General features: G+C 39.4%; 1 long non-coding RNA gene across 1 annotated transcript in view; it reads right to left on the minus strand.

Moving 5' to 3' along the window:
* LOC121504522 overlaps window positions 1-14,241 on the minus strand; it is a 245,768-nt gene that overhangs the window by 101,041 nt on the left and 130,486 nt on the right. The gene's annotated exons all lie outside the window — the stretch shown is intronic.

A 14,241-nucleotide genomic window follows, 5' to 3' on the forward strand; every position in this document is an offset into this window, starting at 1 on the left:
GGGCTTCATAGACTCACTTTGCATGCAGATGACATCAGGTAAAAACATCAGAGAATATATTAAATTGAATATTAGACTCATCATTTAAATATATTTTATGTCTCCATTTAAGAAAACAAGACAATAAAGGCAGTAAATCTTCTTAAAGAAGATATTTCATTAATTCCCCCATTTCTTCTTTAGTCTTAGACCTAAATAAATGAGCAGTCTATAAAGATTGAGTAGGGATAATGTAGAGTAACTCAGCAGCATTTAATTTAGTTATAAGGCCATCTGCGGCTAATGTTGACTAATTGTTCCAGTCAAGTAAATGGCCGTGGCTTTGCCCTCTTATAAAGATGCATGTCCAGACTTGTGGTTTATCGCTATTCATGGGTTGGGTGCAGGGGAGGGGGGGAGGTGGGTAGTACACGTAGAGTCTGACATTTCTGGTAATTATCTTTATGAAGATGGGAGGCCTCTTTATTAGAGTGGCGCTTTATTAAAACTAATGGCTCTCCTCTCTTGTGCCAGTGAGCCGACTGACACGGATGGAGTCAAGTTCAGCCTCAGCTTGGGCTGGAATCTGTAAAACCAGTTCTGTAAACCTCCATGCTAGCCCGGTGCAAACTATACATTTTAGGGAAACATGGCATGGAAAGCTTCAGCACTAGCAACTTTATCTAAGCGATCTCCCAGTGAGTGTTTTTACATGTAATAGTGTTATCATTTTTGCTGCATTCCATTCCAATTCCATCTCCCCTTTCCCCTTTCTCTCAAATATACACTCACAAGACACACTGACTTGGCCTCCCTGTGTAATGACAGCCTTAATGGAAAACAAAACTGGCTCTCCAGGGAGTGTGATGGTCAGGGCGGCCATTACAGAGTCACTCAATAGCAGCTGATTGACTCGCTCCCCCGCTCCGTTATAAGCCAGTTAAGCTGCTGCTCAGCGTCAGAGCGCTGCTCTGGGCACTCTCTGTATTACTGGTGCTCGCCTTTTATAGGCCAGTGGATAAAGTGCTTACCCTGATTTGGACAAACTAAATAGTTGAAGACCTCATTTGTGATAGGTAGAGAAATATATTCAATCAAGGAGAAAGGAATGGGGAGAAGTTTCAGGTTCAGGTTAAGATTTTTTTTTATAATGCAGGAGGTTGGAAAGATTATATTTGCAAAAAGCATCTAATGTGTTATCTTATTTACTCAGCACATAGTTATTCTGCTTATTCTGATCAATGGCTTCCTACTGGTAGAAGAAAGGTTATGTTTATTCAAGTACTTAAGTTTCATTCAAGTTTAAGATAACACTTATCTTTTAAAAAATCTTTAACATTTTCAGTGGGATGATGATCATCCAAGACCTTTCAATTTATTCTAAATGAATTTTCTACATAAAAAAGCCTAACCGTGTATACAAGAGTTGTCTTGTTAAGGCTATGTCTCTATTCAACTTACAAGTTATTCAACACTTCCAAAAACCCAAAAGTCAAATAAAAAATTGCAGTCACAGAACTTTAGTTTGTCTCCAGTATAAATCTACCTGCAACCCCTTATGTTTATCTCACTTAACCTTTCGATCAGATTCACGGTAATTAACTCCCCAAAAGCATAAGAGGCTTTAACTAGCTGTGTACTGACAAGCTGAATCTTTAAGATCCTGTCACATTGTGATTGGTCACATAATATTGCGCTTTTAAATATCACACCACAATGGTCTATTGAATAACAGTTTATTGAGTACTCATTTCTGATGTGTCTCAGATGTGTTTAGCATGATTTAGTGGTACTAACTTAATAGGCACCTAACAAAGACATCAGGCTTCATCCCTAGTGGATAAGGTTTGGGAACTATACTGGCTTGCAGAAGTCATTGCCAGGTCCCTGAAAGCATCTTGTTACAATGAGTGCTTTGTCACATGGCACATTATCATCCTGGAGGAGCAGCGTGTGACCATGAAAGGATGCTCCTTATCTGCAACAATGCTTAGGTACACTATGGCTTTAAAATGATCCTCCATTTGTATTGAAGGGGCCTAATATGTGTCAAGGAGACACTCTTTGCACCATTACACCAGCGTGTTCTTGCTTTGACAAAGCGCAGCGTGACTGCAGATATCGATGCTCAATTCAAACCAGTTTTGTTTGCGAGCCGGTGAACAGCCTCTGCAGGTCACCCTCGCAGAAGTCCAATAAGTCGTGTGTTGCACTGAGCTTTTATTTGCATACTTTCGGCATTACTGTTGGTTTAAATGATTCCTTCCTCTCAGCCCTGACACATCTCAGTGACAAGTTGTTTTCTCCCCCTCGACAAAGAACTGCTGACTGCATGTTTTTCTGCTTCAAACACCATCCTCCTCTAACTCTGGACAACACAGTGTTTGAAAATCCCCGGACAGCAGCTGTTTCTGCAATTCTGGAACCAACTTGTCACGGCAGCAGCAATCACATCTCATTAAAAGTCAAGCACGAATTTAATGTTTGCTTAAATTTCTTTTTGCATAAGGAAGCAATGGACAGGATTTGCAGATATCAGATGTCTTTCTTCTTTAACAAGCATATACCCAATGGGATGCAAGTGTACACACTGTATGCTCTCCATAAAAGGATCTTCTACCTAATTTAGACAAATACACAAACAAAAGAGCGTGTTCAAATGGGATTCAGTGGAAAGAAATAACCCTAATGTACACCCACAATATAGCCTCGCACACAGACATAAAGAGAGACATGCACAATCTTTCATCCCTTTCTCCATTTCCCCTGTTCCTTCTACCTCAGGGAATCTGATCACCTCCTGATGTGAGGCTTAGAAACAGTAATGCAATAGACAGTCAACTTATATTTCCCCAGTGAGGAAGCCACAGCTAAAACTTCATACTCTTCAGCAACCACACAGCTCAGGGAGGAAGATGGCTGCAGGACATGAACGGGGAAAGAGTCAGGGAGACGGATGGAAGGAGAGATAGATAAACGGATATATACATAGAGGTTTATATACACGCCAGTCTTCTTTATTTCAGAATAGGACTGAAACAAGGCCGAGGAATGGAGCATCAATACTTGCCGACTGCCGGGTTAGCCTGAAAGACCAAACGGGCTAATGACACCTAATCATATCAGTGAGAGGAAATTCTAACCGCCCCTACAATGGAGCATCCCATCAGCAGAGAAGGAGAGAGCAGAGAGATGAGGAGAGAGATTTTGAGGCGAGAAGCTCCAGCTGAAGCATTTGTGAGGAGATGAAACAGGCGGGCAAACAGAGCGGGTTGTGTTGACACGCTCAGAGTGAAGCAAACAAGGACACGCACAGTCACAGATGTGATGCAGCCCACACTGAGCAGCAGCACTGCTCAGATAAGAACAGGGGATGAATGATCATGCATCAGTGTGGTGCAGAAATGCAATGTCTTTTGTTGACCACTTGGAGGCTGTTGACCTAACAGTGGTTGATTTTTACTGTCTATTTATGTGACAGTGCCTTGACTCCATGATAGCCTGATACCAGTGCACCTGTCTCTTAGTTAGGGCCTTAATGTATCTGCAGGCGTTTTTAGATATCATCATTATCTTTCCAACACTTCACGGCTTGTTTTGGGGGCCTTTACATGCATAAAAAGTCCCCCGAACCCTTCCAAAAAATTGTTCATATTTTGGTGGAATGTCCCAAAATGTGAGATAGGGGACTGAGTGAGAGCTTCATGCATGAAAATTGGTGCGCATATGTATCATGGTTAGATGAAAAAAAAAAGTCTCTTGAGACCATCCTCTAAAAGTCACAGGAAGTGCACTACGAACTGTTAAAGGTCAAATTTTGGCCATTTTTAGATGTTTTGAGCAGCATGGTTAGTGTCACATCTAAAGGATCTCTGCCTACAGATTTCATCGGATTGTTTTCAAATTTTTTGTGCTTATTCTAGACAAGATGGACATCTAAAGTTGTGAAAACTGTGAATTTTCACAGTAGAGTGGCGCCATGAATGGGGCACAAAGTTGGAAATCTCTTTTTAAAATTTTTTAAGTGTGCCAGCTATTTTGATTCTATATAACTCTACAGTGCTCACGTCACTTATCACCAAATTTAGCTTTTTCTACATTGGTAAAACCCTGGTTATATTCTTTCAAGCCTTTATTGAATCTGTCCTGTCTTTCCCTTTTCTCATGGTTTGGTAAGAAAAGGGATAGGGAAAAAAGGATATTTTTAGTCATGGGAGAATTAAGGTTAAATGTATTTTCTTCATTCCAGTGTAAATTTTAAAATGGTACCACCATTCTTAGGACAGGAAAGCTTTACATTTTATCAACCAGTTAACCAGTCTTTATGAATTACATCCAGTTGTGTTCTGTGATGACTTAACTTCAGTTATCGTAGTGTCAGCATTACCATGCCGTGTCTATGTAAACTGAATGATGTGCATTAAAAAGGATCTGAAGTACAATGAACAAAAGAGGCCGTTTAATCTTTTATAAGGCACTCATTAAAATACTTGAAATTACTTGCAATTTTTCTCCCAACATTGCAATTGCAGTTTAATAAGCAGTTATTTTTCAAAGTTCTTTATCTTCAGCAAACTCAAGCAATGAATCATTTTTTATTATAACAAACACAGTATTAGATATTTAAAATGAGGGCTGAACAATTTTGAAAACATATGATAAGGATTATTTTGACTCATATTGCAAATTCAGTATGAACTGTTATTGAAAGGTGTGTTCATTCTTTATACTAACTTCATTTTGAATGAGAAAAATGCATCCAACTATGAGGAAAGCTGGAAAGTAAAGTTAAATAAATACGAGTATTAAATGAGTATATACTAGTTTATTCTAAATACAAAATATTTGTTTTAAACACATAATGACTTTTGAGGTTCACACTGAAACTTCAAATAAAACTTAGGACATGAGGCATCAAACAGGGACAGGTTAAACCTCAGAGTCATCTGAGACAGCTTCAGTAGATCCTGACAGGCTCAGAAACATCAGAGTTGGTGAGGTTGTCTTTACATCCTGACCTCTTTAGGAGTCAAGACATGATTGACATCAAACTACTGTAGAAGTACCACAATTATCTTAGAATTCCAACAGGACACTTAAGAAAAACATATTTACTTATTAAGGGAATTTTAGTAGTGATAAGACTAAAAACAGATTTTTGCGATCTAAGTTTAATAAGCTAATAAACTGTCTGAATCAGTAGTTTCCAAAATGGGGGTCAGGACCCCCAGTGAGTTCGCGAGACAGTGAAGGGGGATCACAGGATGCCTTCCGAAAACAAAGAAAGGTTTAATATGATTTATAATCATATATCTTATACATTATTGTAAAAATATTGTTAAAAAGAGTTCAATTAGAAAAAAAACATCGTTATCAAGTGACATTTGTGCTTAAATGTAAGTAAAAGTCATAAAAAAAACTACTTAAAATGTAAGTATTATACATAATGCTTTGTGCAAAATCGTGCACCTTATCCCCCTTAAGGAAAGATGGGGGTCCCTGATCTCTGGCGCCATGATTTTGGGGTCACAGGCTGAAAAGTTTGGGAACCACTCATCTAAATCACTTAAATTTCACTATTTGTCCCACTTAATCTTCCTCATAATTCCATTGGAAACCCTAAAAATATCCACAAATCCTTTTGTCACGCCCAAATTGCTGGATATTCTGTGCCAAAAAAAAAAAAAGCTATCATGACATAAAGCACTATTATCCACCGGTATAATATGAGTTTCATTATCTTACTGTGGTTAGTAAAGACATTAGGGCCATTTGGGACCAAAATAGATGTAAAACTGCATTTCACAAGTTCTGGAGGAAACAGGAAGTTTGAAACATTCTTGGTCACTCCTGATTGGTCACATAGTGTGATGTCACTTGACATGATGTTAGCTGATCATGGATTGGCTGAGAAAAATCATTCTGGCTCTACTGTATCACAAAAAGTTGGGGGATGCTCCAAAGGAAGTTGACCAACGTGACCATATATGGTTCCTTGCCCCATAAAAAGTTAAGATATTACCTTGAATGAAAGGACTACTTTCTACCAGAGGAAGTCAATGTGATGAAATGTTTCATAAAAAATAAATTTCCAACAATAAAAGTAATTATAGTCAAATTTGTACAGTTAAAAGGAGCAGAGTCTGCTTCGGTTAAAGCCTCCAAGAGTTATTTTCACTCATACCTTGAGGCCTCTTTATTATTTTTGAGCTGGCTCAGTTTGCACAAAGACCCACCGACAGAAATGAGGCATCCACACACTCGTGAGCTATAGCTGTGTTCTCTCACAGCAAGAAGAGGATGCATACACAAACAAGTCCTTGTTTGTGCAAACTGGTGAAAGTCCACACATTTCCCGCTCTCCTCCTAAGAATGGCCGCCTTGACAAACACATAATGAAACTGACTCATAGTGAAAGAAACAGAGAATCTACATAAAAGAGCTGTGATTACCAAATGAGCAAAATAAAGCGTGTGCATGCATGTGTGCGTGTGTGAATACGTACATGAAAGCGTGCGTGTGCAAAGCTCAACAAAGCCCCATAGTGAGAAGGAGAAGAGAGAGAAATGCCTTCAGAGCCAGAAGCGTGGGAGGAAAGGCGTCACATAATACTTGAGGAAATGCATCGGCAACAAAGAGGAACCAGGTGTAATACACTCATGAATAAATATGCTGAGGGCTGGAATTGATCATTAGTGCTGTCTGGGGGAGGTAAAAAAAAAAAGACGAAGAAGAAGAGAGGACCTGCAATTTGATGAGTGGTGTTGAAGCGTGGAAAGATCCTTGAGGGATGCTTTCTTTTGTCACTGATGACAAATGGCTGTAGTTTTTGTGCTGTCTAATTACCGCCTTTTCTTGCTCTATTTAAGTCATTTTTTCTGCGTGGCTGTCTTTTCTTAACAATATGAGATGTAATTGTTTCTTGAGTTTTCTTTTGTGTATCACCACTTCTTTTTTAAATTTGTCAAGCCATAAATTATGATGACGCATCTACAGAAGTAAAAACACAAGCCCCTTATTTAGACTAGAACAGATTGCACCAAATGTGCTTCTGTACCAGTCTTAAGCTTGGACATAAATGCTCCCGGGCTCTTGTGTAGTTGATGTGATGTAAGGCCAGGGAACAAAAGGTTGTCTTCCCTGCCTCCACTCAGGAGTGAAGCAGCACGGTTTTTAATTGGCACTCTGATCAGAGAGGGATCTGGGCTGTGGGACCTGCAGCTCCCAGCTCCACCGTCATCCTGGGAACACTAGGGTGTTGCTCCTGTCTGTCTTGATTAACGACCCTCTCCCTTTGACCCCTCCCACGAGTCCTGACAAGTACCTCTGGAGCAGGCGCAAGCACAAATACAAAGTGCGTGCACTTTCCACACAAAATCCTGTACTTGGATGCTGGAGTGCACATGCATGCTGCTCAGAGTCATGTGGCTTGATTTAATGAGTAGGCTTCTGAAGAAGATCAGGCAGAGTGGAGGGCAATTTCATTGGCCCTTGATGACCGCACAAACACATGACCACTCTCTTTCCATTCATCATCTTGCTATGGTCGCTGAAATTAAATATAGATGACCTGGAGTGCACTTGTTGTAAGGCAGGAAACAGGAACTGCTCTGCATATTCTGCATACAGCCTTTATTTGTCTTTGGTCAGCACCCTTTCTGTGTACTGTTATTTAATCTAAGACACCAGTAATAAATCTGACTCCTAATGCTGATGCTCTCTGCTTGTCCTTTGGGCACCGGGGCAATATGTGATTCAGAAAGTCAGAGAGGTCTCTCGGTACATAGTAAATGGACTTTCCTACCCATTCACTGTACATTCATACAATGATGATAGAGATTGCTATGGAGAATTGGCCCTTAGCATTAGCTATTAGCATTCATATACACATGTACATGCCAATGACACAGCAGTAGAAGCAAACTGGGGTTAAGTGTCTTGCCCAAGGACACGTCGACATGTGACTGTAGCTGGACTTTCGGATTGCGAGACCTGCCGGGCTGCAGTCGCCCCTCAATGAAAATTTGGTGGTTCTGGTTTAAACAGTGTCTGGTGCTTGATCCAAATTATATGTTGATCAAAGCACTGCACAGATGGTTCATTTTGATGACATGTACTATATTATGATAGCTATAATAAGGTAAATGTCACCTTTAATGTTGGAAGTTCCACATCATCTATCTCCTGTTTCATGGCGTTCCACAAGGGTCAACTTTAGGTCCTCTGCTGTTCTCTATTTATATGCTCCAAACATGAGATAGGGGACTGGGTAAGAGCTACACGTATGAAAATTGGTACACATGTGTATCATGACTGAACAGAAAAAACTATCTTGGGACAATCCTCTAAAATGTACAGGAAACGCACTACCAACAACTTTCAGTCAATTCTTTTGGTCAAATTTTGCTGTGTTTGGCTGATGGACACGTTGCACATTATTTTCGTCCCCTTTTAAGTGATTTCATCAGATTCACTCCAGATAGTTTTTACTCATTCTATAAATCTTGAAGATCTAAATTTATCAAAAGCTTGAGTTTTCACCATAGGGTGGCACGGTGACCAGGGATCAAACATAGATAACTTTTTTCTTCTTTTTGCCGTCTTCCAGGAACAATACATACACATAACACTGCCGTGTTTATGTCAATCATCATGAAACCACAAAGGGATAATCACACAATAATGCTCAGTACATCCATACCTCTGATTCCTCTTTTTGTTACAGTGCCACCATGTGGCAACACAATTTTCATTCTTTTTTTATTTTTCAAACAAAGCAATAAACATTCAGCTCCAACTCTACTTTAAACTAGACCTACGATCTTTGGTACTTATATGCGTCATGACCTCAACCAAAAAAAAAAAAAAAGAAGCCTCTAGGAACTGTGTCCAAATCCCAACAGCAAGTCCGCTAACTTCATCTCAGTTTCAAAATAAGGCATTTTTTGATGGTGGCAAATGATTTAAAGTTCTTTTAACTTCTGAAAACATTATTCTGTGATCTTCTACTCTTTTAAATAGGAAAACAGTGTCATACTGAAGGATCATACTAAGGATCTTAATTTTTATAATTACTTTACTTTGCATCAACTTTTATTTGACATGTATTTAAGAAAGTATATGATTAGTCAATATCCTTATTTAAAGGTTTACCTTACATCATATTTTATTGCCCATATGCTTTAGAAAGTATACTGTGTAATTACTCATCTTCATTCAAATGTGTATTAGGTGAACAACAATAATTTAAATGTAACAGAAACAAACACTCTCACAAATGTAATGTGAGTAGCTTAATAAGTTTCCAATACCATGCGCACCTCTAGCACAATGAAAAGGTTGACTCGGATCACAAAAGCTCAGACAGCATAAGTGAAAGCAGCAGTGTTTGTCTTAAGAGACTCGCATGTGACGCAGTGATTAAACACACCCTCCATCAGGGTAAAGCCGTGGAGCCCTCATCTATAACGGTGTGTGCCAACTCCTCCACATCCTCCCTTCTATCCCCTCATTGCTAATTATCCAGAAGATGGATTACATCATGGGATCTAATAGAGAGAAGCACCATTACACTAAACCCATCCCCAAACACTCACATACACACAACCAGTCAGTACTCCCAAGCCCTGACAAAATCACTCAGCCGATCTGCCCATTTAGTTCCACATTCTTATTAACAAAACAGGGAGGAGTCGCTCGTTATCATCACTCAAAAATATGAGCCATATTAGTCAGGGCTTTAGCATTGTGAGGATAGATAGCATGCCCTGATAAAGGATGATAATCCACATCATTGCATGACCTTTAAGAAATAGACTTGAAATGCTCAGGACTGATTTAATAATGCAAAGCAAAATAGTGGACTAGCTCTTTATTAAAGCCTGCATGTTATTATTCCTTACATTTAATCTTTAAAAACTGAGTGATCAGCATAACACTTTACAGTATAGATGTTACAAGAAAATCCACTGGGTTTAATTCAGTGCAAAAATACATTAAAGGGTATTTCCTTTGGGCTTCTCTGCTGTGTGTTAAGTTAAATCTTACAAGCGGATTAAAATGTGTCTCCTTGTTTTCAGAGAGGTATAATTGCAGGGCGCCTTTGTTGGCTCTGCTCCCACCCTTGCTAGTTCAATACTCCTCTTTAAACTAATCTGGTTATTTGAACATCACCGGAAATAGAGAAGGCTTCAGTAAAAGAGAAAAGTAAGGTGCAAAAGGGATCCAAGAACTTGTGTGTGCATGTTGGCAACTCTTAAAAAGCTTTCTTTTACAAAATCCTAAACTCCTGTTGCTATGGTAACAGGGAGAGGGCTAAGGGGGAGAAAGTCAGTGTACAAAGACTCATTTGAAACCAAAAGTTGCTACTTCGAGATGCAAGACTGAAGTTTTCCCTCTTTTTTCATTCCTCCAGGCTAAAATGACAAGCGTGGTGACTTGGTGTGCACACTTGTTTGTCACTGCAGAGAGTAAATTGTATCTTGCGAGGTTCTTATCCAGAATCCAGAATATTCTTTTGGAGGAAGGAAGGCCGCCCATAAGGGAAGATAAAGGGGAGAGCTTTCTGTGTCCAAGCAAACTACGGGGACCACAGAGGTCAGGAAATCCATGGTACATTGTAAAGTTAATCTGTCATAACCATATTTTATATCTAACCTGAATCACTTTTATCAAAAAATGAATTGTATGTATTTATTTATACTGTAGTATAGTATAGCCTATTTAGATGAAACCCCTTTCATAAAGCAGAATTAACTTTTATATGTAATGTTAACAATGTGGATGAGTACATTAAAGTGAACCATTTGAAAAGTAATGTCAGACTTCAGCCAAGCATGATGTGCACAAATGTCAGGACGATGAAAATAAAATAACTTTAAGAGAAAACTGATCTACTTCAAAAAGAGGGAGAAAAAGCTGAAAATTGGTAAAATGGGTTGTAAGTGGCAAAGAAAAATAAGCAATTTAGGTAGAAAAAATGGAGAAAAGCAATTAAAACAGCCAAAAAATGGGTTAAAGTGGGTTAAATGTTGCAATAATGGGCAAAAAACCTCTAAAACAAGAAACTGGGATAGTGGGCCAAGCAAGGCAAAAAGGGGTGAAAATGAAAGAAAAAAAAGGATGAAATGTGGTTGAAAAGTGGCAAAATTGGTTACAAGCTGAAAATATGGGCAAAAAGTGGCAAAAATTAGTTAAAAGACTTCAAAAAGGATAACAGCAACAGAAATTGGCTAGGAGATACAAAAATGGGAGACAGGAAATGGTGAAAAGTGGTTTAAAAAGTGCAAAAAAACTGGTTAAGATAGGTTACAAGTACAGAAAATAACAAAAAAGAGTTAAAAGAGATGAAAATGGGATAGCAGCATAAAATGGGCTAAGCAAGATGAAAAGGGGCAAACTTGGAAGGAAAAAGTGTGAAAAGTGGTTAAAAAGTGGTAAAACAGGTTCCAAATAGAAAATATGGAAAAAAGTGACAAAAATGGGTTAAAAAGACAAGAATTGGAAGACAGTGGAAAAAAAGGGCAAAGAAATGCAAAAATGTGGGGAAAAAAAGGTGAAAAGCGGTTAAAAAGTGATAAAAATTGGTAAGTGGCAAAATGGGTTTAAAGAGGCAACAGTGGATTACAGAGCCAAAAATATGCAAAAACAGATACAGTGGGTTAAAAGTGTTTAAAAAAAGTTGCAAAAATGGGCAGAAACGTTGATGAAAAGGGGTCTAAAAGTTGCATTAATAACTAATTTGATCGTAATAGCTTGACACATTTTTCAGCTCCAGAATGAAATAACTTTTTGCTTTTCGTTATAACAAGACAAAACAATAAGAGGCAAAAATGGGTAGGAAAATTTTTTTGAGAAAATCAGTTACAGGGGCCAAAAATTTTTTAAAAGTGGGTTAAAAGTGGCAGGACTGGAAATAAGTTAAAAAAAGATGAAAATTGGATGGTGGCAGATATTAGCCTGGCAAGGCAAAAAATTGGTTAGAAAGTGGTCAAATTAGTCGCAAGTGGAAAATATGGGTGAAAATAGTGGCAAGAATGGGTTAAAAAGTTTTAAAAAGGGATAACAGAAGCAGAAATGGGCTAAGAAATACATACATTGGGGAAATGGTGAAAAGCTGATAAGAAGTGTCAAAAATTGGTTAAAAGTGGCAACATTGGTTAAGAGAGGCAAAAATATGCAAAAGGCTGCTGAAATAAGTTAAAAGGTGGTGAAAAAACATGGAAAAATTTGGTGGAAAAATTGATGAAAATGGGTCAAAAAGTGGCATGAAAATTAAGTTGAATATTAGAACCCAATAATAGCTTGACACATTTTCAACTCCAGAATGCTAGGATGCTGATGCCAATGCTACTGAGTAAACACACATCATTTTATCATCAATAAATCACAAGTGGGGGCCCATTTGCTAGGTTTTTTAGGGGCCCAGCCAGATCTGTGGGCAGCCCTGGGATGAAGGTAGTCAAAGCTCAGCTCTGTGCTTGGAGTCTGCTCCACTGAAGATAGAGCCAGTATGGGAATCACTTAACTCACCATCTTCACTCTGTCTAGCATCCTTGCACTCATCTATTATCTGTCTTTGTACTTCTATGTTTACTACTCTCTCTCTTCACTGGCTCTCCTTCTAATCCCCCCCCGCCCTCTCCTCCCAGATGAGGTGGTCTGGCCCTGGCCCCGGCTATTCTATTCCCTTCTAATCCCCTCCCCCCTCCCTTGTTGCCTGATTTGCACACTTCATGAACTGGAACGTCTCGATGGCTGGTATTCCCCTTAGCATTCGCCCCTGCGCGCCATCCCTGAGCTGTCGTGCCACCTTGAACACATCATCAGCCCCGATGACCGTGAAGGCAGGCGGCATATGCATGCGCACAAGCACGCTGGAAATAATAATGACGTTCCTGCCTCGCTCGCTTGCTCACACATTTCTTTCTGCCTCACAAATGAGTGATCACAGGCTTGCTGTCGAAGTCTCTCTCTTGCTCGTATGCGTTTTCGCATCCTGTCGAGGGACTCGATGCAAGTTTGAAGCTTGATGACAATCATCAGAACAGCCTGAGATGTCTACCTCCGTGTTGGGGGAAAGTAAGCCGGTGCTGCCTGAGTAGAAAGTATCTTCAGATGAAGATAGACGTTTATTCCCTGAGAAAAGTGCCAAAGCTTCACATCAAATTCCTTCTTTTCCTAGAATGATTGACTTAAACTTTTATACATACTTTCCTCCCTTGGATATAAACCACCCATGAATTTCTCCTCTCAACATGCACCCAAACTGTTGACCTCTAGTGCTAATTCGCCAGTAAGCCATGAGTCCCTAGCGGGTTTAGTGCAGGAAGCCTGCTTGCCTGTTTTTGTCACTGTGTGGAGGCTTGACTCATTGTTCACTTGGCCTAAGCCTGTTTTGGCCGGGGAGAATCAGGGTGATAGGATGCACTGGAGAATGCTGCCTGCCTCATGATCCAAGGGCTGGCCTAATTTGTAATTACCTTCTGCAGTGTTCTGGAAGACTGCAGTTTGCGCTTGTCCAGGATGTGGATTATCTAGTGTACTGAGATGGCGGGGTTGCATGCATGCGCGTTCACGACTTGCCCACACACAATCCCTTATAGCTGATGAGTTTCCACAGCCCGGCACTTGATTGACTGAGGCAGTCATGTTCTAAATTCGATTTTCCTGTCATGGTATTGTTAAATTTTTAATCAAACCTCTGTGTGCTACCTGCTTCCCTCACACTGGATTACATTTAATTGTGTGAATTAAATTTGAGTGAGCGGTAAACTTCGATCTTGGCAAGGTTACCAACTTGGCTGAAGTCTTTGAAGCAGACAATTTAGTTGGTAATCCACTGAATGCTGTTGTCACGTTTTCCATTAAGAGAAGATAAGTAAAGTTGTACAGAATGAAGGGAATCAAAATACTCTGCAGACTTCCTATTCAATCTTTACAGCTATTAAACTGAATAGCCTGAATAAACCAATTTTTCAGTCATAGGACACTTCATCCCATTATTTCTGTGCATTTAAGGAAACTGTCACAGAGGAATGAAGCTGGGGATTAAACAGAGAGAAAGTAGAAGCTCTTTTAAAGGAAAGAAGACCTTTAATTGATCTTATCCTCCAGGTTTCTACTTTTGATTTTTGTTTTTTGACTAAATAAATGGCTGTAAATCAAACTACATTAAAGGATGTTAAATGACATCTAGTGACAGTGAGTTATAATTCTTTCTCAGTGATGTAATATACAAGAGGATGAAGACAACAACGACCC

The sequence above is a fragment of the Cheilinus undulatus genome, linkage group 22 (genome assembly GCF_018320785.1).
Source record: "Cheilinus undulatus linkage group 22, ASM1832078v1, whole genome shotgun sequence".
NCBI lineage: Eukaryota > Metazoa > Chordata > Actinopteri > Labriformes > Labridae > Cheilinus > Cheilinus undulatus.